This window comes from Mugil cephalus, chromosome 18 (assembly GCF_022458985.1).
Source record: "Mugil cephalus isolate CIBA_MC_2020 chromosome 18, CIBA_Mcephalus_1.1, whole genome shotgun sequence".
Lineage (NCBI taxonomy): Eukaryota > Metazoa > Chordata > Actinopteri > Mugiliformes > Mugilidae > Mugil > Mugil cephalus.
In genome coordinates this window covers 5828010-5849405 of record NC_061787.1, presented here as the reverse complement: position 1 = coordinate 5849405, position 21396 = coordinate 5828010, and the positions used below count along the sequence as shown (strand labels likewise).

General features: G+C 45.4%; 1 protein-coding gene across 4 annotated transcripts in view; it reads left to right on the top strand.

The window, feature by feature from the left end:
* Window positions 1–21396, top strand: part of sulf1 (sulfatase 1) — a 79694-nt gene that overhangs the window by 33726 nt on the left and 24572 nt on the right. Inside the window, exon 1 of one of the 4 annotated variants that reach the window (XM_047567771.1) lies at window positions 8739–9194. The exons of 1 other annotated variant lie outside the window; for it this stretch is intronic. The gene's annotated coding sequence lies outside the window, so the exon portion shown is untranslated. Of the gene's footprint in view, window positions 1–8738; window positions 9195–21396 lie in introns of those variants that run through there. 2 more of the 4 variants (XM_047567773.1, XM_047567769.1) reach the window with 2 other exon arrangements.

The following is a 21396-nucleotide window of genomic DNA, read 5'->3' as shown; positions in this document are numbered from 1 at the left end:
GAGGAAAATAGAAATATAAGGACATTCTGTATATACAGGGAGGAATGGGAATTAAAATTGCTTATAATTTATAATATAATGTAAGATTATAATATGTAGACAGTGAGGTAGTTTGTGCAAGATAAGACAGTGCAAAAAAAAAAGATTGCAAATAAAAATGTAGATGTAGATTCACAGAGCTTACATTAAGATAATATAATATAATTTGGTAATTATTGCTGAATTAATTTATTTTAATCATACTCTCATTTTATCCTCCCCTCCTTTTGCTTTCATTTTGTCAGTGTCCCTCTCTTTTTGTTTTATTGCTGCAACAATCGCCATAATTAAATTTAACTTCCGTTTTGTCATATACCGTGTTTCTCCCCTTGTTGCCTTAGATCGTGCAAATGTTGTAACTCGGCATCTATTTATTGAGAAAACAGATTTTATTCTCCTTTTTTTCTGTTTTTCCTCCATATGAAATAGGGATTTCCGAAGTCTCTTTGCATCTCGTAAATAAGCCTGAAACTTGACTGAATCAGACATACATCAAATCAAAGCTGAATACTAAAGAGATAAATAAAAAAAACTTGAACTACTCCATACACAGTGGCGCTTTTTAGACTGAAACATTCAGAAGACGAAGTTCATTTTCTCCTTTTTGGCCTCGTCACAGTGGCCGAGATTCCACGCTGCAAGAGGGAAGATAAGCACTTACGAGGAAGATATTCTGAATTCCTCTACTGTTTTTCCCCCCTTCAACGTCCCTCTCTTTTCTGGAGTTAGATTCACTGAATCTAGTGTATATTGGTGTCATTTCAGAAAGAAGAAAATGTACTTCGACAATGGGTTCAGAGGGTTTTCATCACGTGGCTCCGCATCGAATACTCACTATGACATTTATTCGTAAATATCAGTATTAACAGTGAGAAATAACAGAAGAAATTCAGTTTTGCCTGTTAATTTTATCATTTTTCTGTTTGAATATGAGGCCAGCTATACAGGGAGCCCCCTTCACTCCTCTCATGCATATTCAATCGTCACGTGATTCACTCGGATTCACACGCCGTGAAAGGCTGCTTGGCTCTTGGTTAAGGGATCCCTGCTTAATAAAAAAAAAAAAAAAAAAAAAAACGGTCCTGTACAAGAGAGCTGATCTCCAGCCAAGCAGGACAGTTACAAAGTGGAGCACGGGAGGCCCCGCCATGTTTGCCGAGATCTAAAGCCCGTTCCTCTAAAGCTTTGTTTGCGTTTTGTTCCTTGAAGCAGCTGAACGGTACACAGGGAAAAAAAAAAAAAAAAAGGCTTTTCTCTCCCGTCCTCCGTCCGTACGCCTTTCACTTTTCACTTTTCCTGACTCTGCCGCTTTCCGACAGTCGATTCAGTTCCTGTGTGCTAAAGGAAATTATGTGCTTAATTGGATTATTGGGAGTTTTCCTCAAACGAGTGCTCCCCCACCCACACGGCCACAGGCTCCTGAATTCTCCTGCGGCATCGGGCTGTCTGCTGCGTGTTTCCAGACTCCACCGTGTGCAGGATGAGCGTGAAATGGGAAGTTGTGTCAGTGTCACAATTTAATACCATTGAGTCATAGTAATTATAAACGATGTAAATAAATATTCCCGATCCTGTTTTGTCTCACGCGCACGAAAAAAGCAGGTCTGGCGGTCAGATGTCTCTCGTGGACGTCGCCTTCAACGCGCCGCTCGGCCCCCGGGTTGTGTAGACGCACAATAGCGTCCGAACGCACACAGGCATCGCTGGAATTTGCACCTGTTTGAGACTTTTAGCCTCCTCTCGGATCTGCCCTTCCCCTCTGAAATGCATTTAATATCCCAGCGTATAGCGTCAGAATTTCGATGCGTAAATGTGCAAATACATCTGAAAAGAGGCAAATAGGTGAAGGGTATAATGAGAGGTCCCGGAGGTATAAAAGAAGCTGGATGAGGAGCTTAGTGGAGGGGAGGGTCCCGCTCTTGTCCCCATTCTCATACAAATGATCCCCTGCACTGTGTGGCCCTTCGCCGGGTCATAAACATCCCCGTGGTTGAGCCGTTCATGTTACTGATTTTCTCCTAGCGAGAGGAAGCGGAGTCCAGGGCACAGATTAAAAGGCTTCTCTTCCCACCCGCGTGCGAATCACAAATCATATAGAGCCTCGCTCGCTTCCCCCCTTTGCCCAGGAACCCGACAAACACCCTGTTAAAAGCCGCAGCCACATCCCAGTGTTTTCATCTCGCCGGCCACAGAAAACATAGTTTGTATTCTAATTAAACTAGCGTGTGTACCAAGTTTGCCATGTGGACACCAGTTTCTAGTTCTTTCGCCTCTTTTGTCAGGCATCGGATTTTGGATTGATGACGGGTGTCGAGAGCCAAACTAACCGTTTCTGGCACCGTTGTTTCATTAAGCGAAAGTATTTTCTAACCTCATCCACTTTTTTTTTTTTTTTTTTTCTTGCCACGTTCTGCTGACGAACGAAAATCCTGTCCTCATCGTGGCCCTGGGGCAAGTTATGGCCTCTGAGGGGGATATTTGAACGGCCTATCTGCCCGACGCAAATCCTAATTCTCCCTCTCAACAGGCCACCGGCGGCATGCTTTATGGGATTATTTTCCACCAGGCGTTTTGAACGTTGCAGCCCGCGTAGCACTTCCTTCCCACGTACCGCTTTCCCCTTTTTTTCTCCTTGTTCCTGCTTGTTCCACCTTTTTTCGCTTGAGAGGATTAGGAAGCGGGGCTTCCGGAAACGGGAGCACCACTCGGTGAGGATGAGACTTCCAAAAAGCTGCTCGGGAAAGACGGGAAGGAGCTGGACACTGGCTTCGTGACAACAATTACCGCTTTGTTTCAGTGTCTTTTTGGGGTCAAGGTTTTTTTAGAAGTTAACAAAGAGTTGGCCTGTTTTTCACAGAGAGTATCAGTGTAAACAAACGCTTTTTTTCCTATTACTCAGGAGACTGTTTGGAGTCAGGGGGAGGGAAATGATTGTTTGTTGAATCCATTACTCTTTAGTAGTGGGGAGACTATTGATTTGTGGCTACAGAGGAACTCTTCCTGAGGGGTCAGTGATATACTTTACCAATGCATTTTTTCCATTATCTCAAAAAAACATTCTTTGTTGTCCTTTTGAACTTCAGCAGAAGGATTCAAGTTCGGGTGGTGCCTAATCATATTTTAAACTAGGCAAGATTAACTTCTTGAACAGATGAAGTTTGTGTACAAACCCAAATCCCCTTTTTTTTCGGTCACATGATTCCGTGACAATGCTGAAGCAATATCAGCAGAATCTGTTGAACATGCTCAGATATGTTTCTTCTAGTTTTTTTTTTATCTTGGAGAAGAATCGGAATCTGAGAATTAATTCCTAAAAGATGTCGTGAGTTTGGTGGTTTTCAAATAAGGGTTTTGCACATGAATGAAGGCGACTCCATTCCTATTTATGTTGACCCAAAGTGCTTGTTTTCTGTTGCTTTTTTCCCTTTTTACAGACTCTTTGAAATGTTTAAATACTTGTGTATTCATAAATAATTCATCGCTGCCGGAGACTTTTCTGTGAATGTGAATTGTTGGGAAATAGTTTTTATATTCCCACTGTTGCAGCTGTTACGTTTCTCACCTGTGCTATATTCTTGCCGTATGAGACCGACAAAAGAGACCAATATATTGTGGAAGTGGAATTCCTTGCCAGTAAACCCTGAGGCCGTAAAGACCCGAGGAACCTAGTCACTACATGACTACCATTGTCGTAGCTGTCAGAATGTCTTTCATCTCACCTGGGTCCAGGGAGAGTGAGTGATCACTATATCTCCACTGTATCTGTCTCATGTCTTCACGGCTCGCAGCAATGGTTCCCGGCCATTTAGCCAGTTGCTGAACCTCAAGGCCGTGCCTTATCTTCTCTGTCGTCCTGTGATTCACCAGATCAGGGGGAGTGATGGGGTTGGTTTGTCTCGCTATCTTTTCCTAACTTTTCTAGAAGCTCTCGCAAGGTTAATCCTGCTTTAAAAAAATTTGCTCCGTGGGTGGTCTGTGGGATTTCTGTAGTTTGTCTCTGCGCTATCATTGGATTTTATCATTCCTCTGGACATAAAACATGCTGTAAGTTGGGAAAAGCGAATGAAAGGAGGCTTTGTATTTAAGTAGTACAGTATTGTCGTGAGATAAATGAGGATGTTTGATATTGGTGTCTGCGGATATGGAAGATACTGCATAATGTGTTTGTAATGGTATCTTGTTAACTGTGGAATCATAAAATGTCCTGATAGCTATTGTTATCTGGATGTCTTATTACTGAGGTGGCAACCTGCTGTCTGATATGTTGCACTGAAATTGGAGCTAAATTTTCCTTGGATAAAAGAACTAAAAGAAGACCACAACTTTAGAGTGTGTTATTGAGCAATAATATAATCTTTAATTCTAAATTGCATTACCGTCTTGGCACTGATGGTTCACAGCCATGGATCATTGAAACGTCCTCCAAACAAGAGGTAACATGTGCCATTTCAACTGAAGGCTTTTGATCATCATTAACACTTGATCTCAGTTTACTGTAAATAGCTTCACTGCGAGTTTGCGTATTCCTTTTGTCTGCACCACTACCTGCCAGCTGCTTGACAATGGCTTTTGTAGAATAGGTGTCGCCCCTGATGTTTATTGGAACAATCGCTGGAAACCTTTAAAGTTACAAAAGCCCCAGTGATGCTCTGTATTGTTATGCAGCGTTTGGTGTCATCTGCATAAATGATTATGTGTTCGAATCCACATAAATTATGCTTTAATTCAGTTTATCAAGATATCATCATTCCTAAATGAAGGTCTTTAATCATCCAAATTAAACAGACAAACACTCCATTATAGAGGTCGGTGTTGTGAGCTAATACATATTAAGCACATTTACTGAATGGCAGTATTAAAGTTAATATGGTGAATATTAGAGATGAAATGTTCACGTCATGGTTATCGTGACCAAACTTATCACGGTTCTCATTATTATTATTTCAGTGTTGTTGAAATGTGCTCAAAATGTTCAAAAAGTACTTATACACACACTAAAATCATTTAACCAAATTTATTTCGAGAAAACGATGTGAAAAAAACAAGTACATTGAACTTTAGCATGTGGTAGCCATAGCATCACTGGGTTTGCCTGCTGCACACCCACTCTGTAAATAATGGAAAAGCACATTTATTAGCACTATTATTTTATTATTATTATCTGACTGAGATACACACGTTTTCTTTTCAAAATACACCAAATCTGTGTTGTGTACTTCCTGTTTGTTTATTGTTTATATTAAGGATCCCCATTCAAACCATATTCATTCATATTCATTCATTCATATTAGCTACTGCAGCGCTGGAGGGAAACTATTGACCAAACATTTATAATTAAATAGCAGCGTTCATACACAACTGAAACATGTGTTAATAATATGTATTTTTACAGGAATAAGGCGTAAAACTTTAGTTTCCTTTTTTGACGAACGACATATTTATTATTACTTTAATCCTTTTATTTACTTACATTGTTGTTACATTGTTCCATTTTTTTTATTTTGCACTATACAACTGTGTGCATTAAAAGGGGTATTAATTAATTTATATACTGTTAAATTTATATTATAATATTTTATACAAACTGGTTAACTTGGCTAAAATATTAAATATTAATATTATTAATATTAAACTAGCTAAAGGCAAAATTAAAAATGTCTTTTTGATCATGCATTTCTAAGTAAAAGTATATTGGATCATGGCATCTAAGTGTATATATTGGTATCAGATCGATACCTGAATTCCCAGTATCGCCCACCCCCAGTCGGCCTGAGTGCTGCTGCCTCTCCAGAAATGAGCCGTATCACGGTGAATTATTTCGTGCAGTAATCAGACACGGCTTTAATGATCTGAAATGGTAACACTAACCGTCGGGAATTTTTGCTGCGGTTCGTCATGAAACCAGTAATCGTTACATCCCTAGTGAATCTTTAACAAATGCAGGAACGCACACAGAAGTACGACTAGTCGCACAAACCACCTCTGTGTGTGTTGTTGCTGTTTGTTTTGACCAGTTCTACCAGTGCCTATTTAAAAACAGGTCCTCGGTGTTTATTGTTCTGAGTGAAACCAGACAGGGATGGGTACTGATGAACGCTCTTGCGCATGTTCGCATGCATGCGTGGCTTTTTGCGCGTGCAAATGCATGCAGTGTGGTGTGAGGCGAGATCCCACCGCATGCGTGTGTTCATGTACCACATAAGCTCCTCCTTTCTCCCTCCTCCATTCCACACTTTCTCCCTCTATTTTTTCCTACTGTTTTTCTGTCTTCTCTCAGTTCTCTTGCCTTTCATTTTCTCTCCTTAATCTCGTACTTTCCGGACAAACTGTCAACATCTTCTGCAGGTTCCCCTCTTTGTGCTGCTAGTAATCTTGCGTGTTTTGCTGCACAGTGGAAGGTTAGAAAGCTAAAATGCTGCATGGCCTATGACGGCGTCACCCCACCACACCCGAATCATGGCCGATTCCCCCAGCGCCAGCTTTAGCAGTCTGCATCGGCACGGAGGCCGGATCCCAGCTATGACACCCCTATGTATCTCATTCAGCCAGAGAGAATGGGGCTAGTGAACCGAGGAGCCCCCCCACCCAGCCCTCCCAACACTGGCCTCTGCCTGCACCTGCAGATCCAACTGATGGTTGGAAGTTGGACGCAAAAGTGAGTCCAAGGTCAGAAGAGGCAGTTTAAGAGCGGATGAAGGGATGACGTTGGAGAAACGTGCTCGTCTTTAAGATTTAAAATTTTTAAGAATATGTGTGTCCCAAGTATCCGGGATGAAGGTCTCGGTTAACTCATTGTGGAGTAAGGATGAGGAGAAGGAGAGTGAATGGGGGGGGGGGGGTTACCAGAGGACCACTGGCCCCCTGCAGGTCATTCAGTCATTCATAAGATGAGGCCGTTTGATAGACCTCCCTCCATTCTCGCTTTTGTTGCTGCGGAAGTGAAAATGAAAAGTGCAGGTCAGCGGTGGACATATAAAACTCAACGACATCAACAACAACCAAACCTCTATAAATGTAAATAGGTGCTTCTCCACAGAGTCCCCGCCCGATAACTGCTCCGTCCGCATGGGTTTAAGATGTTTACAGATGTGCTCAGCTTCTGGAAAAAAAACCAGCCCCTCTCTCCCGGTGGGGCAGCCACCTTTAATCCAGTGAAGAGCACGGAGATTTGGTCGCCCCTGGCCTGCCCGAAGGCCCTTTTGGAAACCTCTCGGCCGTGAGAATAGGGGGGGGGCTTCGGGGTTGGAGGTGTGGGTTGGGATGTGTGTAGCCATGCAGGGAGGGGCTGAGGACAGTCTTTGTGAATTCAGTTAATCTAATTTGAGCTCTTTTCCCCCCTAAGGCCCTAACTCGCTCTCGCCGCTGCCCCTGTTTCAAACATCGTCAGTCCGAGCCGGAGAAAGTTTCACGTGTCCCCGGTGAAAAATAGACCTCGTTTAGTTAAATGTCAGCTCGGGGCGTTTATATCTGGGGCCGCGCTCTGACAAATAGTGGCTTTATCTCTGCTGTTTCTTGTGTAGAGCAATCAAAATAAACTGGAAAGCAAAGTATAACATGAAGCTTTCTTTTAGGAGTGAATCATAGTTATTTTAAGTAGAGATAATTACGTCAAAGTCTTCATTAAGAACTGTCTTTAACCCTGTGAACTAACAGGGCCCATTGTGCCCGTTGCTGCTTATAGAATGTAAATGAACCACTTGCGATCCTTTTATTTGTGGTTTCACACCTCTGATTAACTCACGGCGATGCTGCTGGATATCAAATGGGCATCACCTCATTAGTGCTCGCCTTTGAAGCTGCTCCCGAAACATCATCAAGGTCTCGTAATCCTTCCTTAATGGATCAGTGAGTAGGACAGTGGCGCAACAAAAATGATTAATGTGGCAGCCTTTCTCACCTAATGTTTTTTGTGTGTGTGTGTGTGTGTGTTTTGCATGAATGGGCTGGAAATTGGTTGATTCATTTAGGAAATGCAGCAGTAACGTTGTTAAATCTGAAAGGCTGATAGCGAATACGGGGCGTTTGGGTTACCAATCTGCTACGTGTAAGCAGACCCCCGGCGTATCCTTGCTCCCTTTTTCCTCTTTATCTCGAATCTTTTCCTTAGCTTTGTAATTTCAGCGTCGTCCCCTCTGCCCCTCGTTTCTAACTTAAGGCGATAGGTGGTGAAGGGCCGGAATGCAGCCGGGGGAACCGTGAGGATTTATCACACTGAGGTGTGAGGGCTGCTGCCTGCAGATGTAACAGCTCAGTGCCAACAGCGTTCCCACCGCGGAGCCAATACCGAATTTTATTGCTTTCCTAGTTTTTATTCTTTAAGGCCACATGTGCCGTAGCTGCAGGGGAGAGGAACAACGGGGAGGAAGCGGGTCAAGGGCCGAGGTGAGCGCTTCGTTGTGTGTGTCATTGCATTAAGGGTGAGATTTGTGTGGGGAAATCCTTAAGGCGAGGCGATAATAAAACACGCAACTAGTATTTCTCCATCCACCTTCCTCCCTCTCTCTCCCTTGCAGCTCTCTTTTACTCTCTTTCTTCCTGCACCCCTCCCATTCCTCCTCTTTCCACTCCTCTCGCTCTCCCTGTCCTCCTCCTCCTCCTCCTCCTCCGGCTCTCAGGTTACGATGACTGGGGGGTTTTCTTGCTCCCATCTCATAGAGTGTCTGTGTGAGCGCGTGGTGGTGGTGGGTGGGGGTGGTGGTGTGACTGTGTGTGACTGTGTGTGTGTGTGTGTGTCTCCCTGTGCGCTGTGCCGTTGTGTCCTTGTCCCTGCCTCCTGGCAGCGAGGAGCCACCCAGCAGCCGGCCTGTGATTGGGCAGGAGAGTGGGGTTCTTGACACAGCGTGGTGCTGACTGCTCCGGGACGTGTTTCAACAGATGGTCGAGGTTAGAGAGTGTCATCACATCGGAGAGAGGATTAGAGGAGAGAGGTTGTCTTCCAGGAGCTGTGTGGTCCCCCCCCCCCCACCACCACCACCACCACCACCAACCCACCTCTTTTTACTCTTGAAACCAAAAATCCCAGCACCGAGACTCAAACCCTTCTATGAGCGGAGGGAGATCCGGTAGAAGAAACGTGAGGATAAGAGTCAGAGAGGAGGAATCCTAGCCTTGCCTCTCCTCTCACTCAGCCAGCTCCCTGCTCTCCTGCCTTACAGGTACAGTTCTCTCTCTCTTTTTCTACTGTTTTCCGGGGCTTTTTTCCCTTTTTCGCAGAGTGTGTGCGCTTGTTAGTTTGTTCAGTTAGCAGTGACTCAGTTCACAGATTCTCTAAGTAGGGATTTGTAGTTGTGGTGAGCTGCGCTGTTTCTGCAGGCTGCCTGTACAGCGGCTCTGTGTGTGTGTGTGTGTGTGTGTGTGTGTGTGTGTGTGTGTGTGCGCGCAGGGCTTCATAGTTTTCCCCCTGAATGACAGGAATTCCCTCCGTCGCAAATTCCTCCGTCTCAGGGGATTAGAAGGCAGCACATTCCATTAATGTCATTTTTTCCCCCGCTCCATAAGCATTCATCTGTTAATTTCTTTTCGTTTGTTCGGAGAGGTTGCTGTAAAATGTATAAAAGTTTACCCCCTGTTTAAAAAAAAAAAGTCAGTTGTGGGGTGAGCGTTGATCTAAAAAATCCCCATTGAGTTTAACGCTCCTGTTACATCCAAAAAACTGCGCTGAAGATGAGTTCTTACCTTTTTCTCACATCTCTCGGTTCTCCTAAAAGCAAATTGGCGAAATCTGGCGTTTAACATTCTCTCCCTTCAGCTCAGATAAGTTTTTTTCATAAATCTCATTCAGAGTGCACTTCTGGCAGATGGTGTCAGTGCAGGCGAAATGGATGAGCTGCTGAGGAGCTCTTTCCGGACAAACTGTCAAAAGCCAAGCAGAGAGGCAGCGACTCGGGGAATGCGCACCTCACTTTGGCCATTTGACTCGAGTCAAGTGAGAAGGGGAAACTTGCCGGTGAAGTGGGAATATGATGTATAGTATTTATACCCGGCTCCGGGCGGCGTCTGTGTGTGTGTGTGTGTGTGCGCGCGTGTTGAGGTGTTCGCAAACGGAGATTGTGCAGCCGTGAAGGGCTGTATGGACGGCAGCTGGACTCAGAGGAGAGGAGACGTCGTATAGGTGAAAGCTGCTGTTGTATGAATTCATGTTTACCTTGGTAAACCAGCCGTGGCTACACTTCCTGCGTGTTACTTGAAGTATTTAACACAACCACCAATACGTTGGGATGACTGCTGCTTTAAGGCGGCTAGAGTTCACACAGAATTTGCTTGTTTAAGTCTTTTGAGAAGAGGGATTGAAGTTCTACACCCATTGAACTATGTATTAGTGTTATTATTATCTCTGTTAACTAGAGAGGTATGTTACATTACTTCTGAACCCTGTGAAAAAACAGAAAAAAATTAGTTATGACTTCTCTTAAATTCAAATTTTATGCTGCCAGTAAGTTTGGATGTAGCTGTGTGAGGTACGATATTAAATTTCCTCTCGTTTAAAGTCCAAGCGAATGACTTAACTCTGGTCTTTACTGGGTATTGGTTCAACGCGTCCACCTACCAGTCCCCAAAAAATGCACAATTTATCCTCCTGACCTCCATTTCCTAAATGGCGAAATTACGCCGCGGTCCCTTTCAAAGCCGTTTGCCCGTAGAAGGCACAATTAGTGCGAAACGACTGGCTTACATTTCAATACTTTGTTGGCGGCCGCATGTGTTAGTCGACGGTGAGACTGGAGGAATGATGGAGAGCCTCAGCTTCAAAACCTCCAGCGCTGGAGAGACCGATCCACAAATCCACCCTCCGCTCGTGATTCAGTGTTTACGTTCAATCTCCGATCAGCCAGCCCAGAGTGCGTTTTAAAACACGGCGCTTCCTGCCAGCTCCGAAAAGAAGAGAGAGAGATCCTTTTAAACTGTTTTCTAGCTTCGCTGCGCTACAAACAAGAGCGCGAGCAGCTGCTGCAAATAATTAGATTCTGGGGGGTAAGGGCTTGCCAAGACAAACGTTGTTCTAGTAGCAGCTTTGCCATCATTCGAACCTACTTGTGGGACGCGTGTGTGTGTGTGTGTGCTTGCGTGCACACGTCCGTGCATGTGTGTCTGTGCACGCACGCGAAATGTGAAGTCATTTGTTCTCCTGATAGGTTTTGCTGCATGACTGAGTGTAAGGGAGTGAGAAGAACGGGTATTTTTTTGTGGTTTTCGCTATTTGTACAGACACTACTGAAAGTGTTTATCTTTCAAATGCCAGCCGGAGTGAATCAGAGACTTCCCAGACATTGACATGCACTACCGGGCCACCTCACCGTCTCAGGAACAAGGTCACATGCATTCATGGCAAAAAGAAGCTTTTTAAATCCAAGACGCGAAAAAAGTTAAACAAAGGGAGCACGATTTTAATCTGCAAGTTCAAAACTTGTGCTGCCGTGTGAGAAAAGACAAGACTGTAGGTTTCAGGTGAGTTGTCAAGATTTTAGCTTTTTCACTTTTTATTTTTTTTACACTCTAAATCAATCTCCCGACAGTCTCTGCGGTTTCTTCCCTCACAGCCTCCAAGTCGGCTCCGTAATTTCATTTCAGCTGAGTCAGGCCGTTATCGTGCGGCATTTGACTTTCTCAACTTTTTTCCTGCAGCAGTGGCTTCGACCCAACAGCGAGAGATGTGACACTTCTGAGTTCTACATTTTAACCGATTGTAGCGTCTCTCTCGGGTCCCGTGAAACGCTGAGATCTGTGCGTTTGCCCGTGAGAACAAAGTTGCGAGAATGTGTTGGTCCACCGCGTTATCTGCCGTGTTCCCAGTCGAGCTGGATGGCGACACATTTAATAAGCTTCACCTCTTTCCTCTCTGGAAAACACATTGCGATGCCGTTTAACTCCAGTTTGTGTGTGTTCTCTTGTGTGCGAGCATGTTAAGAAAAGATTTCCTAAACCACCCTCTTCTTGTTTATCTCTTCAGCTTAATGATAGTGTTCCTCATACTCGGCTGATTGCATAGTAACACTGCAGTAGATTGCGCAGCCCTATCACGGCAAATGACCAGTATTTGAACAGTGAGCGTTTGGCATGCTTTTATTTATGTGGGATCTACGAAGGCTATCTTTAGATGAGTCAGCCACTTTCTCAGTTCCTTTGTTGAACTCGCTGATCAAACGCCGCCGTGGTTTCAATCCCCTCGGCCCCCAAACAGCCCTTTGGGTGCAAACTGTCCTTGACTTTTTGAGGATAAACTGCATCTCCGGGGGGGAAATTTGGCATGCATACCTGCGTGCACGCAGACACAAGCTACGTGCATCTATTTTGGGAGGGGGGGGGGGGTAATTTAGAGCTCACAATAGCACCCCCAAGTGTTTGTTCAGCTTGTCATTTGAGCGACAAAGGTCAGGGCATGCAAACATTACATTCAGCACGTCATTGGAGGGAATTCCTCATCCTCCTGCCTTTGATCTAGTACGACACACACCTAAAAAAGAGCAGCGAACCAGATATATATTCAGTGCTTTGCAGTTGTTTTTTTTTTGTGGTTTTCTACCCCTTTGTTTTGAGCCTCTGCCTTAGATGACTGCTTGGAAAGGAAAGATATGTTTTGTGAACAAAAGGTTCAGTAAATGGTTCGGGCTAAACAAAAGCCTGGAATGACCCCTGACCAGGTCGTTGCAGTTTTGGCCTGAGAACGTATACTTGGAAGAGGAGACGCGGCTAAAAGTGCACATTAATGAGAAAAGCCGGAGGAAAAAGAAAGACAGAAACAAAGGGGATTTTTTAATGCCCTTGTCTTTGAGTTCTAGAGCAGCTTTGATTCAGATGTGCATGGGCTTAAGAGTGAGAAAGCGAAAGCTGGGTCAAGAGAGACGGCGAAGGGGGGGGGGGTTAAGAGGGTCTGAGGCCAAGACGAGAGAAAGGGAGGCGTGAACATGTGATACAGAGGGGGAAGAAAGTGAAGAGTTTTGAATGGAGATGAAAGATCCCGTGATCTTGTCGTGATCAGAGGCCGCACGCGTTCCCCGGTTGTCACCCACACGTGCGCACGTTTGAAACACATGGACGCAAACATAATCTACTTGTGACACAAGCATGTACAAAAGACAAATTTACACACATGCACACACACACACACACTATCCACAAGCTCACCCCCTCCGTCCTTCACCTCCTAGGGGGCAGGACTGTCCCTGCTTTGTCATCTCTCTTGTCCAATAATCCCCTCCCCAGGGAGAAGCAATCTGTTTTAGATTTGAAAGAGAAAGGACCCTGCCTGTATCACGTACAATTAAGCAGCCGTCAGAATGCGTCGGCGTAAGTTTGGAGGGAGAAGTGCTGCCGCTGGGGGGTTGCCCCTTTCATCCGCCGCCTTTCCAGAATAGAGATAATGGGGTGGGAGGGTTGGAGGGGAGGGGATGGATTCAGGAGAGGGGGGGGGCAGAAGGAATGAATATGTTTCCTCACCCCTCCATCCCGCTCCACAGCTCGACTAATAGAAGCCAGCATGCGTTTGTTTCAGCTCTTCTGCTCCCTTTCTTTCCTTCTCCCCTGGAGCGGGCAAACACATTCAGCCTCTGCCAGCGCTCCCCTCCTCTGCTTATGTGTGTGTCAGTGTGTATGTGCATGCTCAAGTGCTTCTATGTGTGGACTTGGCCATGTGCTGGTGCTGGTGCTGGTGGTGGTGGTGGTGGTGGTGGTAGCCCCGAGTCCTGTTTGCCCTCACCCAATCAGGACGACTCAGCCGCGCACGCTGGCAGAAGGGGCCGGCTATCCGAACACTTTCAACAACAACTTTTGTTTATAGTGAGCGGCACTAGCATAGCATGATCCCTCGCTTTGCTTTTTCTTAAATCGCCCGAAGCAACTTCAGCTTGGCTGGAGCTCGGATGGTGTCTCTTGAACATGTTGGGATGATGTATTGACTGCATTCCTTCGACCCTGGCTCATATCTAAAGGAATGGAAGAATTTGGATGGGTAGGCTTCCTGTTTTATGCTTCCTGAGCTCATTAGCCTTTCAGGAGATATCGTATTTTATGTATTTTAACGATGCGCCGAGATGAGGAGTTTTGACCAGACGGGACGGAGTTAATTCAATTACGGATGACGTGACTGCGTGCCTTGGAAAGCCGCACACTGAGCCAGAGGCAGTGGAAAGGAGAGCTCCCTTGTGTACAAATTACAGGTTACGTGTCTGTCTGTGTTCGAGTCTGACTGATTCGCTCCCTGGCCGTTTGAGTGAAAGACTGGTGCGCACACACACAAAAGTTCACGATATCCAAATGCTCTCCCGCATGCATGCCCACGGGCATGGACGGAGGCGAGTGCTGAACAGGCACAGGTGCAAACAGACGGACGCTTTTTTATGAGTGGTATCATGTTTGTGTGTCACAGTTTGTTTATGGCATTGAGGGTCACACGGGCGGGTTCTCTTGGTCTATGTTTGTCTACGGTTCCCAGAGAATATGCCTACACATGCTCCGCATTTTAGGGGTGTTTAGTTTCATGAAGCAGCAGCAGCAGCAGCAGCAGCAGCATTACACTTAACAGGAGTTTGCTGACTGAGCCGCTACTACCTAACCTTCAGCAATCCACATATTTTAATGATTATTGTTCATATTTTATTAAATATTAAGTGCTTTTTAACATTTAATTCATATTAAATGGATATTGGCAATGACTTTACGATACGTATCACGATAATTGAGTCACGATACGATATGTTATCGCGATATTAGGATATTGGGATGTATTGCGATACTGTGATTGTTGTATATATGTACATCTGAAGACGGCAGCAAAAAAAATCCATTTCCAGTTGTACCGAAAGTGCATCAAGTTCACAATTGTCTCCCGAACGAAAATGTACGAACACTCCACTGAACAGATGTGCAAATAAAATGCCTGTGCATACGTCCAGTGTAGTTTGCTGCAGCCGTTGCTGCGCTAATGGCGTCTCATGAGATGAGTTCAAATCCCTGAATATCTAACTGGAGCAAAGCACAATGTGTAAACTCTGTACTCGTTGTCCAGCTTATTAGTTCCGGCCTCCAAACTTCAGCTTTGAATTTTGATTGCGTTTCAAATTTTGCTGCTCTTCTGCTACTTCGACGGCCTTGCGAACCACTGCAGCCAATGCCGTGCAGAAAGGTGGCGCTACAGCGACACATTGCGGAGCGGAGGTGTGGAAGTCGTTTACGATTTTCACAAGACATGACTTTTTCTTTTTCTTTTAAAGTCAATATTAATCCTTTAAAGCCTGAACTTATCGCTGGTGATGCGTACTCACAGTGGTCTGCTCTACTGCCTGAACACTGGGAAGTTGTGCTTTTGTCTGGAAGACCTTTGTGACATCTCAGAGGTTCAATTAACTTTGTTTTTACCAACAAATTCCCCCAAACACTCTTTTTCCTGGGCCTCCCCGGTCTTGCGTCACTCCCCAACCTGCAGCCAACAGCAGCGGTGCGTCATCATTACCACAATGGCAGCTTCTTTTTTTTTGATTTTCTTTTCTCCAGAAAGTGTAACTTCCCAGTATTCAGTCACACTTTGAATTTTGTCCATTGGTGAGTTGCAGTAATTGAAATACCACAAGCTTTTTTCATGCACAGGTGGATGTTCGGGTCTTTACAATTGATTGTATTGGAAGAAAAAGTGTTGCAATACATTTTTTTCCCATCCACAGTGTTTGTACAATTAAACATATATATTTTCAACTGGTTCGTGGCAATAGGGACAAAACTACTGGGCATCACTATGGTCATTAACAGTGTTTTGTTTTCAGGCGACTAGTGCACTCTGGAAAAGGAGCCCCCTTTTTTTTCATTAATAAATTGTTCCATCTGAGCTCAAACTTCAGAAAGTATTTTTTTTTCCCCCCCGACAATGTCCACATCGCACAGGAAAAAGGATTCTAGTCACACTTCTCACATCGGCAGGCGAAAAAACATCCATCACGTTTGGTGCCGGTTTGCACTCTCCGACTTTCCCCCTGTGCCACCATGTTGCTGATTTCATGGAAAAAAAAAAAAAAAGTCAGACTCTTTATTCTTGACAATTACCTCAGTGGAAACCCATTGGAGCAATTTGCCATAGCTCTCTTTTGTGGTAAAAAGGAATAATTTATCTGGGGGTATGTTTGACGCGTCAAAGAGACAAGAAAGCCACCCGTGAGCAAGCGATACATTCTGCTCGCTCTGACGTTCTCCGGAGCTCATGTGGCCTGATAAAGTGTTTCTGATGGGAATGTGGGTTTTGACAAGAGAGTGGCTGGAGGAATATAAATGCGTCGTATTTTTATTCATCTGAGGTCGTCTGTCGCTAATGGTTTCCATCCACGGCTTAGAATGGATTTAACAAGAAAGCGCTCGTCTTAGGCTCGTATCGCGTAACGGTGGCCGCAGATCTCTGATTGTGATTCCATGTTTTCATATCACACCATAAATCAGAGGAATGGTTTCCCTTTCATTCTCTCTCTCTCTCGCCTTCTTTTTCTCACCCTATTGAATGGTCAATGTGCTTTTCCACTTTTTAAAATTGAATCTCACTTGAAAAGAAATTCGCCCTGGGTGTCTGAATGTCTTCGGTCTATTTATGTAATACAAGACGGACTTGATTATGATGATGTCAGAGCTTTGTGCAGGACTCCCAGTTGCTCTTGTCGCTGAAGGTAGTTCTGGCTGCATGTTTGAGGTCAACGTTACACTGAAGAATGAGTTTGGGTTAGAAAAATCACCTCCGTCTTTGTGCAGTTTATACTTTTGCGTGCTTACTTTAAACGGTGAATGGTTCTGGTCTCGCTGAGCCCAATTTGTCCCAATTTTTCCTTTGATATACAGAACTGGAGAAAGGTTGTCCATAGTTCAGGATGTGAACACTTAAATGCACCCCACCTCCAGTCCAGGAACACCCATGCTCAAATACATCTTTCTGAAATGACCTTGTGTTTTTTTTTTTAATCATTTCCCTCTCCGGGTGCTCAAACGCTCTTCGTGATTTCCAGCAGGAAATCTGCCGGCCCCAAAAGTCATTCCCACTTTGAAGTGTATTTTAAAACAGGATTCGTTTAATTATGCATTAAGATGCGCCCGTAATATTGATGGGGTAGCCCTGGCAGCCTTGGCACTACAAAGGGTCTCTTACCAGGTCTGAGAGAAACACGGGGAAGGGGAGGGGGGGTTTAACTAATAGCCGCGAATGCGCTCACGCCAGGGTCACATTTCACTCAACGGAGGCCATTCTTCTTCATTAACGCGGCCCCCAAACACACCACACTCACAAGTCAATGGAAAAGTTTAAACATCTGAAGTTTTACATTTTTAACATTGATAACACGAAAAAAAAGGTAGGTAGGTAGGGAGTTGTGTAGCAACAAAGAGCCAGTGATTTCCCTTCACTGCCTTCGCACTTCTCGCTGGAATTTTGTCATAGATCTTACACTAATTTTGGGCATTTGGGGGTAAACAAATCAGCAGAGTTAAGAGCCTGAAAGCACCACGGTTTGAGCCTTTTCCCAGCGCCTGGCCACAGCCAAGTTGAACGCGCCCGGACAGAGCCCTCCTTCAGCCTGCTCGGTGCGGCTGACTGGTGGGTGCCGGTGGGTACAATGTGATGCCCTTGGCCTGCCGGGCAGACCGGGGGCCCTGACACAGGCCCTCCTCAGTGTAAAAAGGCTCCTCGTCAGTCCTCGTGGCAGCGGACCAGCCGAATTCCCTCGGATTACAGAAATATTTGGACAAACCTCAGCATTAATCTAAAGCCCTCGCCATAATCATTTTTCCCCCTTCTGAAATGCGGAGAGAGGAATCAGGCCGGTAGGACGAACACCGTCGCTCTGGTTGCGTCAAATCAGCTTGTAGCTTAACGTGCACTATATTCCTACTGTTTCCTGCTTTCCACGCTTCTGTCAAAGTAATGACTCTCAATGGCTTCTACTGTTATTTCTAGTCATGCAGACTACAGAATTCAAACTATGCTATTAGACTTTAATTCCCCTCTTTTCCCCATTGTTTCTTTGTGACTTGGCTGCTGTTGAGATGGACCGGGCACATAGAGAGAATGAACAGGAATAAAGGGGGATTTGAGGTGCTTTGAAATGGCCATTGTCCCTAATAGCAAGGCCTTTTATGAATGGCTGATTTACTTTAGAAGCAGTGTGGCATCTGGTTTGTGTTTAACTTGCAACTTGTTTTGGGGAAAAACGAACCCCTTCACCTCGGTGCTCTTCGTGTTAACTCGAGCGGGAGCCTGTTCCGCGGGCAGACGTGCATTCGGGGTGGACACACATGTTGCTTTATGAGATACACGTATCCGCGGCCGCCGTCATCCCGTGTTTTTTTTTTTTACATGAGAAGTCTTTTATGTGCCTTCTCGGCGCATTTGCAGCTTTTCAGTGGCAGCTGATAAATGAACAGCCACCGCCGTCGCCCCGCTGAACGCAGCCTCGGCCAGATGCGGCCCGTTCCTGAAATGAATATGCAGCCCGATCACAACCAGACTTTTTACAAGACGTTTGTTACGTCCGTGCCTCCCTCCCTCGTCCCGAGCCCCTTCCAGTCCCTCAGTCCTTCCCCTCTTAACCCCTGTGTGTGGGTAGCCTCAGGTTGCTGAGGTTAGGTTAAACAAGCCGCCATCAAAGCCGTATCACCGCTCGGGTCGGAGGAGGGTCAGGGCGCAGCAGAGTGTGTGGTTTGAGGCCCTAACTGGAGGGCACGGCGACCAGCCGGCCAAATATGGCTGCCCTGTGTAGCCCTGCACGGCTACACAAGCAGCAACTCTGTTATGTTCAGCTCGACTCGGCGCACAAAGCGCAGCTGTCTGTGTAGCTGCAGCAAATTACTGAGCAATGCTGCATGTGCCAAAGGAAAGTAAGTGAAAGAGCTGTTTTCTGCAAGTAAAGTAGGGGGAAAAAAAAAAAAAAACATTACTATCATGAAAGTAAAGATTAGCCGGGTGTTGAGGTGTGCTAAAAGCTCCTAGTGTTGATGGCCATTAATCTGAAAATTACACATCTTTTATGTATCTGGCAGCTGCGTGTCTGAAAACCCCATAGTGGCCTTTTTGTTTCGGTCCTTTGAACCCCTGGGCATTTCACGTTCCTCCCCTCCATCCTCAATATTCCTCCCACCAGCTTAACCGTGATGAGTACAGTAAGGGCTCATTTAAAGGGTCATTAGTGCTAATCCTCCAAAACAATGAGGAAGGAGAAACAATGTGCTCTCTAGTCCTCTGACTCTGTGCAGAGATAAAGACCTCTTGTCTGTGCCACAGATGTAAAGAAAAAGCCTATTCTACTTATATATCACGCTAGATGACATAAATAAATGACTCAATCCGAATGAAAGGTATTTAAAAATGACATAAAGCATTATTCTTGTTGTCAACATGCATTTAAACGCTGGAAGCGAGCGAGAAGCAGCGGCAGTGACCGAAAAGAGATTCAGAAGCCAGCTACATAATAACTTTCAGATTTCAGAAAATGCACTTTTATGTATATACAGTTTCCAGTAATTTCCATTTGCTCCTTCTGCTGCCTCTCTTCTTCTAATCCACTGAAGCCAATAACTCCAGATAACACTCTGTTAATTATGTGTTTAAAACACAAGACTCAGAAGTGGCTGCGCTTGAAAACAAAGATTTAATTCGGTTTAATCCGCTGCACTTATTCCTGACTCTACCAGCGGCAATTAAAAGAGACGTCGGCCCAGACTGGATGTGGGGTTAAAATATTCTCCAACTTTTAATGTCCATATATAAAAGTGACATGTAGGCCACTCTTATCTGTGTTAGTCCTGTCATTGGTCTTGTTTCCTCGCGCCCCCGAAGCACAAAAGTCTGAACAAAGAACTTATCTGTAGTGGAGCCGAACTGAGCCAAACACAGTTTTAATATGTAGCCACTGTCTGTGACCTTTTCTTGTTCGTGCTTCTCCATTCTTGTTTCTTTTTTTTTTTTTTTTGAGTATCACCCAAGGGCAACGTCGTTGGAGGACTGCAAAGCCTCAGCTGAATTCCCATAATCCTTCACTTTGCGCAGATGGAGAGCTACACAGACAGATACCAATGTGGGACCATAAATCTGCCTTTAATGGCGCACTCATTACCCTCCCTGGACTCGCCCGAGGCACGAGTCGCTGCTGGTCGACTTTCGGCCCTTCTGATAGAAGCGCATTCACGCGAGAATGTTTTAGTGCGTGACTGTTTCCTCGAGTCTGCGAGGGTGAAATATTCTCAAAAATATCCTCGGGGGAACTGAGCTCAAGTGAAGTCTCTTTTTGTTTTTGACGCGCAATAAGGAAACTCTTCATCACTTCTTCTTCTTCTGCTGCTTTTAGAAACAGCAGCTGCTTATCTCCGCAGATAGCTGGTCTGTTCCCCTAGCGGCTTCAAGTCCCACATGTCATATTAGTGTGAGGAAGTCAAGGCGGCGATGATGTGATAAAAATAAATACCTTTTCTCCTCTGGTGATGAATCCCACTGAGCTTTTCTAATGATCCGAGAAACAGAGATGCTAGAAATCCCTTTTTTTTTTTGCTCGTGAGTGAACTTCAGTCGACCTAGTGAGGAACATGGATCAGGTGAAATTGAGTTACAATGAGCGGTGGCCCAAAGAAAAAAGGGGGAGGGGACGTATCCAAACCCCTTAAGGCATTGGTTGTTCCATGTGGAACTTTATTAGCAATGCAAGTTGTTTCAGACAGTCCGGCTATTGATTCCACTGCCTCTCACCACATCAGCGCCACAAGGTTTGTGTGAGACGCCACAATGAACCCTCTTGTCCGCTTTCTTTAAGTGTCAAGAAGAGGCTATTGCTTGGAAATCGCTGGCATGTAAAATTGAATTTGCGCCGGGCGCTAACGTTACACTTAGCTGGCCGTCTGGTTCACGGCCGATTTCGAATCCTCCACGTCTCGACAGAAATAGAGACGTGAGTTTTGTCTAGATACGGGTTCCGTCTATTGTTTTCTGGGAAGCGTTCCCATTCACGTAGGAGGACTCGGGACCCACACGCAGCGGGAGAGCGTCTTTTTGCGGTGGAGAAAGGCTCGTGTGTGTGTGTGTGCGAGTATCTCTTGAGTTTTCTGAGTGTCACCAGATGTGTGTACAGTAGTTTGTGTTGTGTGTGTAATTCACTGCGAGGCTCCGTGCACTCTGCCACCCTGCACCGGAGGGGGTGTTTGTCCAAACGGCGCCAATGTTTGCACGGAGGCTGTCACGATGACTGGACTCGCTGGCTCGCCCCGGACGCCGCTCGTCTGAAGCGCGGGGTTGGACCAAAGTGCTCTTAAAGCTGCTCCGCTCGTCGCATCCAACATCCGAGGGAGAGAGCTGCAGATAAACAGCAGTGGAGCGAGGTCAGTCGGACGTTGCTCGGAGATGTCGAAGAGGGG